This window comes from Schistocerca piceifrons, chromosome 2 (genome assembly GCF_021461385.2).
Source record: "Schistocerca piceifrons isolate TAMUIC-IGC-003096 chromosome 2, iqSchPice1.1, whole genome shotgun sequence".
Classification (NCBI taxonomy): Eukaryota; Metazoa; Arthropoda; class Insecta; order Orthoptera; family Acrididae; genus Schistocerca; species Schistocerca piceifrons.
In genome coordinates, this window is record NC_060139.1 from 335,526,210 (window position 1) to 335,542,361 (window position 16,152).

General features: G+C 43.7%; 1 pseudogene; it reads right to left on the bottom strand.

The window, feature by feature from the left end:
* Window positions 1-15,822: 15,822 nt before the first annotated feature.
* Window positions 15,823-15,940, bottom strand: LOC124778221 (annotated as a pseudogene).
* Window positions 15,941-16,152: the final 212 nt, after the last annotated feature.

Genomic DNA, 16,152 nt, shown 5'->3' on the forward strand with positions numbered 1-16,152 from the left:
GCGAATGCCTACAGTCATTCGAGTATGTCTCCATCTTCACGTAATGTTCAGGGACTGCAGCGACAGGCAAGGTAGCGAGGCAACTTACTGACAAGGAGAAAAAGGCAAGTGCCATAACTCCATTTCCCAGAAACTTTGATCAGTGGAAGAGAAGTCAGAATAAGCGAACACGCTTCTCGGCTTACGCGTAGATACTCGATCGTTTTTGAGTAAACGACGGTCAGTGATTTCGGCGCTATTTAGATGCCTTTCACGGAAGCTCAACTGAAACGTTGACACAGTGGGTAGCGTCGTGGCTTCACACTTTTGAGTCCCGTTTTCGAAATCCGATTATTGTTTTTACTTTATTTTCAGTTTTTCTAGCCATGCCCATAGAAGATTATTACGCGAATGTTTCTTATCAGGTAAGGGGTACAAGAGCGTTACATTAATTGTAAAGTTACAACTGGGTTTCGTATATTTATTATATTGAAAGGTTCCTGTAGCCACCTTTCATTAGTCGGGTAGCCCATTTTCACTAGCATTTCTCTTTCTTTTCCTTGTTTCTCTTTTCTCATAACTCTCATAGTGTTGTGATTGAATGAATGTGGTTATGTGTCACGTTGCTAGACGGTGACGTGGTCTGCTGCAGAACGTCTGCGATAGTCATACGGATTCAGCAGCAGTTGTACAGAATAGCCAACTCTCGTAGTGGTCAAGTAGGCAAAGAGGTTTGCGCTACTGGTGAGAAATCCACCTGCGTTAGGTTGGTGACGGAAATGGCTTCTTTGGGTTTTCCGGGCCACTCGGAGCGTGGAAGAGGCTGGAGAAGAAAAAGGGAGGCAGTCTGCTGCCGGTACGGGAAGCGTCCACAGCTGTGCTCCAGTCGAAGAAGGGTGAGTTAGACTGACCGAGTGGCGCGTTGTTACTTGGCGAGAGGAAAGATGTTAGCTTTTGGTCTCGCTCTTCAACTCTGAAAGATTGCTTTGCCTTGTCGCAGCAAGGAATGCAAGACTTTGGCAGATTTTTTTTTTAATAAATTTCTGTAGCAGACCTGGATCCGCCGGAAGAATGCCACAGAAAGGTGTCGACAAGAAGTGAGCACTCGTTTCTGTATGAATGTCTGTTTGCCTTCAGCTGTGCCTGTATAAGCTTTTATTTTTCTAAATATTAATAGCTTGCCTTCTCGTAAATTTTCCTTGCTTTATGTATCTTTCATCCGTGGGGAGCCGACCAAGTGGTTGAACATTAGAGTTTGTTAGGCTACCGTCATCACTAACTGTCCGATCTCATGTTTGTTTTAAAGAATGTTAACTGTTCATGATTGTGTGATGTGATATTGTTGCAACTTAGCCACGGTACCTAGAAATTGCGCCTCCACAAACCACGTGGGCACACGGGTGTATTGCGAAACGTGTACCGTTTCACGAGCTATTGCGATCAGTTATCGGGCAACAGCAGTTGTATGAATGATTCACACCAATGATTTTAGGTGTAGATTATAACGGTGAATGTATCGATGCTTTTCTTTATCGTTTTAGGAATTAATGTTACCAGGAATTGTGTACATGCCTCACATCCATAGGAATAAATGATTTTTTCACAATTTTCTCTTGTACTCCGAGATTACGTTTTTGCACCTAAGCCACTCACCTCATAGCTTTCCCGTTAGCACCTCTAATGCGTTTCCTTACGCACAGGTCCAGTGATTATTTTCCCGTTTTATTTTAAAACAAATGCTTTAGATTAAGTCTTATTTTCAGGTGTGTTACTGGGAGCTGATCTTATGCACAGTGTCCATGCATTCTCTATTTTATTTTGAATGTTTGATTCTCCTGAAAAGTGCACTGGCAGTACTATTAATTACATCGCATCCTCTATGAGCGATATCACGACGTATGCATTTTTATGAGTTTTTGGTCTGTGATCAAATTAATTTATTTTCCGACTCGGCCAAACCTCGGTGGCGGCCCTAATCTTCTCACTTTGATTTCACAAGCAATAAGTATTTCCATTCCCAATAATCTTAACGTAATAATCCGTAGAAACAGATTAGGTAGAATATAATACAATGAGGTTACAAAAGCTGTGTGATAGCGACATGCATATATACAGATGGCGGTAGTATCGCGTACATAAGGTATTAAAGGGCAGCACATTGATGAGGATGTCACTTGCATTCAGGTGAGCCATGCGAAAAGGTGTCCAACGCTATTATGGCCACACTATGGGAATTAACAGACTTTGAACGCGGAATGGTAGTTGGAACTAGACACATGAAAGATTCTGTTTCGCAAATCGCTAGGGCATTCAATATTCCGAGATTCGCAGTGCCAAGAACTTACCGCAAATGAGAAATTTCAGGCATTACATCTCTCACCGGGGATACCACAGTGGCCGACGTCCTTCGCTTACCGACCGAGAGCGCCGGTGTTTGCGTAGCGTTGTCAGTGCTAACAGACAATAAACATTAAGTGAAATAACAGCAGAAAGCGGTGTGGGACGCATGACGACCGTATCCGTTAGGACAGTGGGACGAAATTTGGCGTTAATGGGCTATAGCAGCAGAGGAGCGACGCAGGTGCTTGCACTACCTGTCCTGGGCTCGTGACGATATCGGTTGGTCTCTAGACGACTGGAAAACCGTGACCTGTTCAGACGCGTCCTAGTTTCAATTGGTAAGAGTTGATGGTAGGGTTCGAATATGGCGCAGACCCCACGAAGCCACGAACCCTAGTTGTCAACAAAGCACTGTGCAAGCTGGTGGAGGCTCCATAATGGTGTGAGCTGTGTTTACATGGAAAGGACTGAATCCTCTGGTCCAACTGAGCCGATTATTGACTGGAAATGGTTATGTCCGGCTACATGGAGACCATTTGCAGCCATTCATAGACTTCATGTTCCCAAATAATGATGGAATTTTTACGGAAAACAATGCGACATGTCATTGGGCCACAATTGTTCGCAATTGCTTCGAAGAACGTTCTGGTCAATTCGAGTTAATGATTTGGCTACGCAGATTGCCCGACATGAATCGCATTGAAGAATTATGGGACATAATGGAGAGGTCAGTTCGTGCACAAAATCCTGTATCGGCAATGCTTTCGCAATTATGGATGTCTTTAGAGACAGCATAGCTCAATATTTCAGCAGGGGACTTCCAAAGACTTGTTGAGTCCATGCCACGTCGAGGTGCTGCGCTACGCCCTGCAAAAGGAGGTTCGACATGCTATTAAGTGGTATCCTATCAGCGTATATGTGTGTATGGTCCATTGTTCTCTGCTCGATTTGAGAGATAATTCGGGAAGGAGGTGTTTGCATCACACATTCCCTCAAGAGAATAAAACCAGAAGAGCTAGTCAGAATCGATTGAACACAAGTCCCTCCTTGGACAGTGCAGCAATACTTTATGCCTGGCCAAAATCCTTTTATCGGGAACAAATATGCAACACCCCCAATATTGCTGACAAGACAAACAACAGGAATTCCCTTGAAAATATTTTCAAAACTTCTCATTCATTTTTTTATTTTACACATTCGTGTAGTAATCTTCTATGGACATGGGTAGGTAATGACTGAATAAATAAATAAAATAAAAACAATAATCGAGTTTCAAAGATGGGGGAAAAAGTTTGTAGCCGCGACCATAGGTGCTGTGATACCACATCGACTGAACAAGTTCTGTACGAAAAGGGACATAAAGCACCTCGAAACGATCGAGTATCTAGTGGTAAGCGGGGACACGGGTTCGCTTATTTTGAACCCTCCTCCATTGAGCAAAGTTTCTGGGAAATCTGGTTTCGACACTTTCCATATTGTCCTCTTGAGCCAGCATCTCCGGTACGCCGGCGGTGAATTGACAGCGGTGGGCAAGAAGTATTCGTGGCTTTCTGCGGTGCGGGTGCCTGGAGAGATCGGCTGGCGAGGTCGACCGGCGTAATGGAAGGTCGGGGTGTCTCTACAGCCCGGCGATGGTGTTTCCAAGAGTCGAAATCTGGACTGATCCTCGAGAGCAGGGGCGGGGAGCTGGTGCAGCGTTGTATGCCCAGGGTGGGCAGACAGGCGAGATCCGTGGATCGGGGCCCGGCTTCGGCAGTGATGATGACAGCGGCTATGGTTATCACAGACTGGGCGCCACATGACTCTGCGTGCCACACTAATGCCGCGCTTTCCGCGAAGTCAGCGAGCTGTAGCAGCATTTAAGCCGTCAACCTTCAACGAGCTATCATCTGGAATGAACTCAATGACCGGCTGTCGTATTGGGCAGCGGGTCGAACTGCAGTTCTTCATTGTGACCAGCCTGGTTCAAAATGTTCAAGTGTGTGTGAATTTTTAAGGGACCAAACTACTGAGGTCATCGGTCCCTAGACTTACACACTAGTTAAACAAACTTATGCTAAGAACAACACACACACCCATGGCCGAGGGAAGACTCGAACCTCCGGCGGAAGGGGCCATATAATCCGCGACATGACGCCTGAGACCGCGCGGCCACGCCGCACGGTTGCCAGCCTGGTTTCGTCATGCAGACGGCTGTGACATGAAATTGGTAGAAATCGACTCAGTTCGAGGGTCGCTGGCCGGTGCCAGCTCACTGCTGTATGTGGCCTAATTGGGGTCCTGGAGCTCTGACAGGTGTCTTCAGTTGTCGTTTGACTTGCTTCTACACAATCAACATCCTAGCAATCTGGTAGCTGTTGGCTATGGTATGTAATTAACAATGATTGGCTTCAGCTGGATGTGGTGTACTGGAAGAAACTTGAAGACTGCGGTTCAAATGGCTCTGAGCACTATGCGACTTAACTTCAGAGGTCATCAGTCGCCTAGAACTTAGAACTAATTAAACATAACTAACCTAAGGACATCACACACATCCATACCCGAGGCAGGATTGGAACCTGCGACCGTAGCGGTCGCTCGGCTCCCGACTGTAGCGCCTAGAACCGCACGGCCACTCCGGCCGGCAAGACTGTGGTCACCATGAAGAATACAGGCTGCCTTACAAAGTATTGGCGTGGTGACCCTGGGGAACAGGGAGATAGTCTTTGGCAGTTGTTCTTACTTGCCCTCCTCATTCATACTTGCCAAGCCAACCACAGCCTCCGTCTCTTCTTTTTCTCATAACATTTCCCCTTTTCTCTCCAGAGATTGAAACCAGAAAGTCTTCCGCCGGGAAGATCTGTGACGTGACGGGAGAGGAAGCTATTCAGCATCGCTGCCGTCAACGGGCGAACATCTGGTCGAAGCGTGTGGAATCGCAAGGGCTCTTCTCTAAAGGGGACTGTGTATAGTAATGGTATATAGGAACCTGTTTGTCCTCTGTCTGAGGTCGGATACCTTTTGTACTGTCGCCGTACGAGCAGTGAGGCAGCGTGGACTCGGTGACGGGCAAGTCTGCGCCTCAAGTTTCCATACGGGGCGCGGCCGGTGCTGCGACCTGTCCTAAAGCGCAGTGGCGGCAGTTTTCTTGCGCCAGCGAGTACCGCCATTACCCGCGCCCGCGCCGCCTGTCCGGGTTTCCTAATGAGGACAGACGCGCCGCTTACGTGGGCCGGCTGGCCCCTGACCCTGGCCCAACGCTACCGGCGCGGCCTTCCCCCTTAATACATCGCGGTTACTGGCTCCGCTGTACTTACGGGCCATTCTGGGGGCACGTCCCTATTTATTAACGTGATGGAGAGCCGTCCTCGGCGAGCACGGAGTCACACTTGCAACTTCAGAGGATATTACGGCCCTTATTCGCGCTTTAATGCCGCTTATTATCTTGAAATATCTACCGAGGGAGTTGGTACCCTCGATGAGCACACAGCAGGACCATATCAATGGCGCAAATATCGTATCGCTACAGTAGAATAATGTAAAACGTCCTATTATTGATCAGAAAGGTAATTTCGACTAAGAAGAGTAACATTTAGACAGTGTAACGTTCTTTAAAAGTTATCGAAATACTTAGATGAATGCCTGAACCGGGAATGCATACAAAACTGGAGTTATCGTGTAGCTTGTTGTAACTGCAAGTAGTGTGCTTGCTCTGTGTTATTGTTAGAAAAACTTTATACGAACGGATTGGTCAACGAAATTCCCAATACCAATAAACGTATAGAGTCATTACAAAATCCATTCAGCCCCTTAAGCACCGACTCCTAAAGCCCTGTTGAAAAATGTTAACTTTGGTCCCTGTGCACATAACAAATAAATAAAATTGTCTTACCTCTAAAGCAGCAACGGAGGACCGCGTTAAATTCTGCTCTCTCATGAAGAAGAATAAAATAACTAGCTACCGACTCAGAGGTGTGCAATGCTGGCCGTAATAATTTGGATTATACGTGAAATTCTTTTGGCTGATAAATGAAAACATTTAAGAAAAATTCAATGTATTTGAAAAAAAAATGACCTGGACATGGAGGCGACAGTGATTTGGACGAATTACTGACACTGACTTTTTCAATAGTGAAGTTTTATTTGAAGTTAAGTATGGCTTTTGAAAACATCTGACAACAGAAATTACGTTACTCAGAAAAATTACATCGTTTTTACTAAATGAGAACCTTTCTTTGCTGACGTAGTCACAAACAACGAGATTTGTACAGCAAGTATTATCTAACATCACTAAAGAGCATAAAGACAAATCTTAAAATCACGTATATCTGTCTTAACGAATCTTATAAACGTTACGAAAGGGAAATCTCTAACTAGCCTATACATCAAATCTGTTTATCTACATTATGTGGTTACTCAACATAGAACTCACTGTTCCAGTTATCAGCCAACTCATTTACGCTCACGTGCTGGCAAAAGGAAAGTAATAAACGATTAACTTCTTTACCTTAACGGCGAGAAGGCTTCTGCTTCCACATTTATATTTCCAATAATACATGTAGTCGTAGAACTTCTTTGTAATATCAGTCCAGTAATCCTTTCTTGTCACAATTAAGTTTACATTTTGAAAGGGTACAGTACCGCCCGACATTGAAAATAGGTACAACATACTTCATTATTTTTGTCAGAACAACACATTTTTTTTGTAAAATAACTCAATTTCAATTAATACAGCGAAGCCGGATACCAGTGTGGGAAAGAATGACAATTTATTTATTTAATTGATCACATATGCACTCCCACAAAGTAAATCCCTACATCCAGTTTGGTGAGATCTGTGAAATGAATGAATGTATGGTCGTCTGCTAACTGCAGATAGTGAATGTGAATATATGATCATCTTTGAGTCGATCCTTTGGCCACCTTTGGTGGGACCAAAGAGATGAAATTTACCAGAGCTTTGAGCGCCTGAAATGTGGCTGACCAATACGATAGCAAGGTGCTTCCCCCACCTTGACAGAGGTGTGAGAGCACCTAGAGAACGGCCATGTTTCGGCACTCTGCCGCTGGATCTTGTGCTGTTAAGACCTGTTTTAGTTGTGCTCCGTAATGACGAAAGAGTGGAGGCATGGTATGCATGTGGAATATTTAAGAGTAGTTTGAAATATTAATTTTTCTATTTCAGGAACTTTTGTGGGGAGAATTAAATGTCAGGCAGGTAATATTAATGGGATTGTAGGAATCTTCGGAAGTGACCAACGGTCACAATGAAACCACGTGTAGCAATAAGCTGAAATACTTCCGTGTGCTTAAGTTAAGCTGGATTACTAGCGTGTGTACAATAAGTTGAAATATTTAAGAAATAGCGTGTGTACTATAAGTTGAAATATTTAAGAAATGGCGTGTGCAGGACTTGAAATTAGTGACGAGTACTTCCACGTGGTGAGTACTGTGTGAGTCTCAATCTGTGTATGAGACAAAGGATAAAGAGAAGTACTCGTCCATGGTATCAGTTAAGGACTCGCGTGTGTGATGGATATGTTCTTAATATTACTTTGCGTGATATGATTCCGTGTGACGCTAGATTCAAACTCTGAGAGAAAGCAAGGTGAGTCGGCCGTCTATCGAGCAACGCCACTTGGCTTGCATTGCACAGGAAGACGTGCAAATATCTCCAGAGTTCATAGTAGGAAAGTAGAATTACAAAGTGGGGCAGCGTCGTGTGAAACTGGGATAAATACTAATTGAAGTGGGAAAGCTGAAAGTGATAGTGTTGTGACTATTTTGTGTTTTGTATTCCATGTCGTAGTGTGGTGTATATCATGTAATTTGGGTATGTCTGGTTTGCATGGGAGAGTAGCGAGGTAGTTTCAAAAGATTAGTGGGTTATGCTTGTTCCTTCGGTACCGCTCGGTCTGGAGGAAAGTTTAGTGATGATGATTGTGAGAGTCGAAGTGTGAGGTATAATAAAAGATCTACCATCCTATCCAGAAAGTGCACTGTAGCGTTAAAATAATTACGAGACCATAATATAGAGATTCACCGTTGTAAAGCCATGCCCACTGGGCGGAATTTCTCATGTGTTATTGTTGTAGGTTATAGAATTTGTGTGTTTAGGTTAGAGAATTTATCGGAATAAATGAGATAGTGAAAAGAAAAAGATTGGTGGACTTTTCCTTCGAATTGTATGTTGTCATAATGTCCCGAATTTGTAATGTGTGCGCCATTCATATTCAGTGCGGTGGCCACGTGTTGACAAATGCCGTTAAATAAAAGGCAAAAAGGAAATGTGGTATTGCCAGTGCGTAGTGTACAGTCAGAGTTCTGTAAATTACTGATAGTCAGATGCGTGTTTCCGTTGCGTATTAATCATATAGGAGGATAACTTGTAACTTAAGTGTGAGTACTAGAGTTCATGTTACTCGATAAGTAAGAATGAATCCACTCGCTTGGCAGACCACTCATCTTGCAGGCCTGACTGCTTGATGCCACAGTATGAGCAAGGCATGTGGGTGCCTCTCAATTTCATCATTTCACTTTACATTCCATTATAAAATCAGTCGTCATTTTAACTAACTATTTTAAGTGCGGTGTAACAAAATATTGATTTGAGAAAATTTCTACATTATAATACAACATTATAATATAACACATGGTGGCTTTACAAAAAACTGCCTACTGCATCCTCTTTCGCCCACAGACTGATGCACACTTACTATTGTGCGCCAAGCGCTCTCTTACTCCAACACTACAATCTCACACCAGAAGCATTATCTTTGGTTCTGCAGTCGTGCAAAGTCAGTGATCTTCTTTATAGAGACCATCAGAGACATACATCGTTTACAATATAATAGTTTCATTTTAGTTTACATTAGTGTTGTAATATTCGGGTGAACCCCAGTAAACTCCTTTCAACAGCCATAAATACTAATTAACAATAAGCAAATGGGAAGGATATACAGGGTGTCCCAGGAGGGACGGTCAGTACTCAGGAATGTGACAGGAACGCTCATTTCAAGCAAAAAACTTCATATGGACTTATCCCCCATGTAGAATGATTTTCCAGATAGGACACATTTCAGTACTTTCGTTTTTAGGCAAGTGGCGCGCACGCATCTGTCTTACCCATCCAACCTCTCAGACGCCTTAATGTAGCCCAGCCTTCTTCTTTGCTTTCAGTCTCTTTCTTCGAAATGTCTTTCTGCCACTAAACCAGCCTGTTGAACGCGCAGCTGTTCTGGTGTGTTGTGAGTCAAGTAGTGCGAGGGACTGAAACCGTATCGGACAGAAGCATCCGTTATCTGTGCTGTCGAAAATACTACACATTTACACAAGTGAAGAACAATCCAAATATGGCGTATGTTTACAGTTTCTGAAGTGTTAGTGCTCCCACTGCTGCCGAAGAATACCGTCAGCGCTTTCCCAAACATCAAATTCCTGATCGTAGAGTGTTTACCACAGTTTTCAGCAGATTGCGTGAAACAGGTATCCTTCCAGCATCGGACTGTTGAATTGGTGCAGCATAGCCCTAGTACCAACACATGGTGATTTTCTGTCCGTATCAATGTCCCACAAACATATGTATGACTAACATTACATGCGAGAAACTTAAATCTACTTCACATACACCATGCCCTCAATCTTCACGTTAGCGACAGACAATTCCACACCATTTGAATTTTGTCACTGGTTAAATCGTCAATCGTCATTTGCTTTCATTAATGCTATTCACTGATTGAGGTACGTTTATACGGCATGGCGTAACAACAAACGTAATAATCATCGATGGTCGCAGGGAGATCCACACGCTGCAGTGGAAACCATTTTCCAAGTACGTTTTTCGTTCAATGTTTTGTGCGGCGTGATCGGTAACATGTTGAAAAGTCCAGTCTTTTTAGAACAGCAAATGACGGGACAAGACTACTTGCATTATTTGGAAAATTCGCTTGTTGGATACCTTGAGGACATTCCCTTGGCCACGATGACTGCAGTGTACTTCGAGCATGACGAAGCCCCTACACATTTTACCAGACGTGTAAGGGAACGTGTCAACTGCTCCAGCCCTTTTCACTGGATTTTTGGTAGCACAGTCAGCTAGCCACCAAAATAGCCAGACCTTACGCTAGTAGAGATTTCTTTATGGTTTTGGATGAAGTCTGAGGTCTACAAACGGTAGCTGAACCCTCCAGATGAACTGCTAGGTCGCATCATGGACGCTGCTGTTCTCATTGGGGAACGTGTAGAGGCACTCAGTGGAGCCCCTTGAGTGAGAGATCGCAAGTTTAATATTTAGTAAGACTCATTTGAAAATTTTATGTTAACAACTATAACAGGAAAAATATTAGCTTCTAATGACTCACAATGTGCTTCAGAAGGGCGACAGAAAAGGAATATTCGGAAGGTGTGGAGGTCACACTTCCATGGGATTTATGTGTTACACTTTACAAAATAGACATCCTCAACAAACAAACCATAAACTTGTACCACGAATACAGAACGAAAAATGGTGCGCCACAATGATTGTAAAGGTTCGCGCCGTAAAGATCGAAGATAAACGCCTTGGGAATTACAAACCGTAAAGAACTTTCAGCTAGGTATCCAGACTTACAGAATGTATGGAATCATATTGGTGTAACAGGGTGATAATAACTGATGGAAAGCGATAGCATTCAACCGAATAAGAAACAGTCTGTCATGGAGCTTTGTTTTGCAACTTGGAATATTCTTGTAACAGGAATAGGATCCTCTCAAGGTGGGCGACTTAGGACATATCAAAATTCGTGACACACCGTTAAGATTAACCATTTATAATGTGAAAACTTCAGCCAAGCAGTGTCCCATGCAAGTATATACAAAACTATATAGTATTTTCCCTTAAGGTGTATGTAGAGCCATCAACTGTGTGAGGGAACAACACCACACGAGGCAAGATTGACTTTTGAAGTAATACACTCTGAATATTTGTTCTTTGCGTCGGAAATGAAAATTACAGAGCAATGCAAACGTGCCATGATACATCGGCTGGTAGAAATTTACATCCGAGGCATATTTAATCCACTTTCCAAGAAATGCCTGCCTCCTTGAGCGTTCGGTATGTTCCCTATTCAAAGGCCACAGACTCCTTTGTCACACAAAGACTAGGCGCGACAACTCACGCCTATGTACCTTTTACATTCGCGCCTAAAACTTTCCCTTACGGAGGGACTTCCCTCGATCTTATCTACTCCATAGATTAATACCGTTCCTAAGCACAAACCTCTTACATTCGTTACAATTTATTACACGTTAACATATCATAGCATAACTATGAAAACGGAGTTTACTGAATATTTCAAGATCATAGACTGAAGAGCCAAGGAAACTGCTACACCTGCATAATATCGTGTAGGGTCTCCGCTAGCATACAGAAGTGCCGCAACACGACGTGGCATAGACTCGACTAATGTCAGAAGTAGTGAAGGAAATGACACCATGAATCCTGCAGGGCTGTTCATAAATCCGTAAGAGAACGAGGGTGTGGAGAACTCTTCTGAACAGCACGTCGCAAGGCATCGAAGATATGCTCAATAATGTTCATGTCTGGGGAGTTTGGTGGCCAGCGGAAGTGTTTAAACTTAGAAGAGTGTTCTTGGAGCCACTCTGTAGCAACTATAGACGTGTGGGACGTCGCATTTTCCTGCTGGAATTGCTCAAGACATTCGGAATGCACATTGGTCATGAATAGATGCAAGTGATCACACAGGACGCTTACGTGTCACCTGTCAGAGTCGTATCTAGACGCATCAGGGGTCCCATATGACTCCAACCGCACGCGCCCCACACTATTAGACGGCCTCCAACAGCTTGCACGGTACCCTGCTGACATTGAGGGACTAGGGCCAATGAGGTTGTCTCCATACTCCTATACGTCCATCCGCTCGATGTAATTTGAAACGAAACTCGTCCGACCAGGCAACAGGTTTCCAGTCATCAACAGTCCAATATCGGTGTTGACGGCCCAGGCGAGGCGTAAGACTTTGTGTCGTGCAGTCGTCAAGGATTCACGAGAGGGCCTTCGGCTCCGAAAGCCCATATCGATGAGGTTTCATTGAATGGTTCGCGCGCTGACACTTGTTGATGGCACAGCACTGAAATCTGCAGCAATTTGCTGAAGAGTTGCACTTCTGTCACGCTGAACGATTCTCTTCAGTCGTCTTTGGTCCCGTTATTGCAGGATATTTTTCCGGTCGCAGTGGTGTCGGAGATTTGATGTTTTCCGGATTCCTTATATTCACGGTACACTCGTGAAATGGTCGTCCGGGAAGATCCCCACTTCATCCCTACGTCGGTGATGCTGTGTCGCATCTTTGGTGCACCGACTATAATATCATGCTCAAAGTCACTTAAATCTTGATAACCTGCCATTTTAACAGCAGTAACCGATGTAACGACGGCGCCAGAGACTTGTGGTCTTGTTTAGGCGTTGCCGACCGCAGCGGCGTATTCTGCTTGTTTACACATCTCTGTATTTGAATACGCATACCCATACCAGTTTTTTTGGCGCTCCAGTGTAGTATCAGTGGTATTTTTGTGTACGTGGGAAAAGGCAGCTTGTGGCGTCAAAAAATGAGTCAAATGGCTCTAAGCACTATGGGACTTAACATCTGAGGTCATCAGTTCCCTTGACTTAGAACTGCTTAAACCTAACTAACCTAAGGACATCACACACATCCATGCCCGAGGCAGGATTCGAACCTGCGACGTAGCGGTCGCGCGGTTCCAGACTGTAGCGCCTAGAACCGCTCGGCGACCCCGGCCGGCCGTATACAGTCGTGGGGGAATAAAGGAGATATTTAAAAAATACATATTGGGGAACTAACAAGACTGAATGTACACTTTTTTATCGGAGGAAGTGAATGTTGCAGTAGACTCGTTAAATGCATTTACGGTTTTAATACTGAGTCGTTTTTGTGTAATACGGAGATGTTGTTAAAACTGTTGAACATTGTAGTGATTTAACAATTTTCTACAATGTTTTCCTACATACATGTATATTTCTTGCTCATACAGTGAACCAACTTTATAAAATTTTGTCATAATACTCAGAATTTATTTATTTCGGTAGTTGTAAGGTCAGCGCGGCAGACAGCTAACCGCAGGAGTTGGGTTCGATTCCCGGCCGGCTCGGAAATTTTCTACTCTCGGGGTCTGGGTTTCATTTTTTTCTTGTCCTCGTATCGTCATTATCGATACGAAAGAAATCGCCTAACTAGTAGCACATGGCAAGTCTTAAGCATATGTAACCTCGTACCAGGATACGACTTCAAATTACTGCATATTCTCCGTTGTCAAAACAAACTCTGTCGTATCGTCTTTTCACTGTTGACATGGCTGTCTGGGCACAAACCAAAAGCCAGCGAATTAACGAAAAACAGATACATTTTTAACTGACAGATGTGGGCACTTAGTTAAATGCTTGCGTCTGCCTCTCAAACGAATATATCTATTCGCCATGATAGCCTTCAAATAGAAGGTCAGTAGATCCAAAGCCAATCTTCAGGAGATTTTTGACCTATTGTTCATCTCTGAACATGGCAGGAGGGATCAGTATTATAAACCAACGTTACATTTAGTTCTGTTTCTGACTGAAAATAAAGGAATAAATTTGGTGTGTGTGTGTGTGTGTGTGTGTGTGTGTGTGTGTGTGTGTGTGTGTGTGTGTGTAGGCGTAGGTGTGATAGGTGCTAAAGACTTTTCGCCTCACTGATTATTTTTATCTACCCATACTGCAGTACTTTATTTCCATTTCGAGGCTTTTCTGATGAGATTTTTGGGTCTTGTGTCCAATATTTTGTGAGAAGACCATAGAGTCGTAAATGGATTCATAGTTAATCTCTTGTTGTTGCATATGTAACGACCGTGTCGAGCGATAGGCTTCGTTGGTTTGCAGTGCAACTTGTACTGAAAGTCAGCAAGCAGAGTGCAACTGACACACAATATTCTGACGCCAAGTGCCAATAAGATGCACAGTTTTACACTACGGAGCAGCTATACCTGACGGACCCGTTTCGACAACTACGTTGCTATCAGACATCGAAGGCAGAGCTATTAAGAGAAGGACAGTTTGCTACGTGGGTAGACAACCGTGCGTTAGAAGGAAAGAGAGAAAAAGAACCAATCTCACTCCCCTGGGCTCCCGGTAGCCTCCGCCTCCGTATTAAAGCTGCCATTACGCCAACACTCACCTGCGTGGACCTGAATGAGGGCTGTTTATAAGATAGCCTTCGTTCCAGCCTGTATGCTCCACAATTTCTTAATCCGTATGCAGAATACGTTCCTGTAGTTTCTTAATGGAGCTGCAAATATGGTTCTCGCTGATTCTGAAGGTGGCACCTACAAGAATTGAAATTTACATATTCGTTAGGAAATGTGTTGAGTGATGCAGATCTTGCAAAGATTTTCGCTTGCGTGCCAAAAATCTACGAGGCTCTAGATCGCACGTTCGTGACTTGAAGCAATAACATATTATTATACGTAATTTTACACCTACTCCAGACTCTTAGAAGGTAACTCGTATAAATGGAAATTTATAACATCGCAGCTTGTCTGAATTATGAATTTCATAACAGTGGCGTATTAAAATGATTGAACTGACGTATTAAATATTTTGCATTAGCAGTCCCTCTATTGCCAAACATACTACAGATTTTCAAAGAACGTACCACGACGCATGATTTGCTGTTTCCAATGGGAAGGATTACAACATTGCCTTAGCTATTTAAAAAAATAGTGATCTTTTTGATGGCACTTTCTCATCTAATACTGTCATACTTCTGTCTGGCACGGAGACATAAATACGAATCGAATTTCAGGTTCGATCTACCGTCTGTCCTGAGATTTTCACCTCTGACAATGATGCTTAATACGAAAATTCCGAATTGTACCTTGGTTCGGTATCAACGTTATATGCAGGCCCACCACGAAAGTGGTCGGGTAAGTCAATTCAAAGGTCAGAGGAAGCCAACGGCATGCCACCTTCAATAGGAGAATTCCCAGTAAAGCAGAATTTACACAAATCTTCGCATTGTTGATAGATTTATGTACTTTTTAAAACAGCGTGAGTGAAAAATCGTTTTTACGTAGACGTATTTGTATGAAGTAGAATAGATCAATGACAAATAAGTTACTGAATCAAACCTTTTTTTAAAACTGGGGGATGAACCAAAAGGTATCAACACAGGAATTTAAAGTGACGCTGTTGTACACAACTACTAGATCCTTCACATCAGCAATGTGAAACGGTTTTGATTGAAATTTCTCATAATCAGAGATAAGAACGAGCGATCTCTGATTGCTTTGAAAACCACTCCGTCTACAGGCCCAAGTGGCCCATCGGGACCATGCGACCGCCGAGGCATCCTCAGAGGAGGATGCGGATAGGAGGGGCTCTCCCGGTCGTTATGATGGTAGTCTCGCCCGAAGCCGCTACTATTCGGTCGAGTAGCTCCTCAATTGGCATCACGAAGCTGAGTGCACACCGAAAAATGGCAACAGCGCATGGCGGCCTGGATGGTCACCCATCTAAGTGCCAACCACGTCCGACAGCGCTTAACTTCGGTGATCTCACGGGAACCGGTGTATCCACTGCGCCAAGGCCGTTACCCCTAATTGCTCTGAAAAAAACTTAATAGCCACGATCGCATTCAAGACTACATCGAGGCGACGAAGTCACGGCATAGCGATATACACACATACAGATGGCGGCAGTAACGCGTACACAAGATATAAAATGTAGTACATTGGCAGAGATTTCATTTGTACTCGGGTTATTCATGTGTATACTTTTCCGACGTAATTATTGCCGCAAGACGAGCA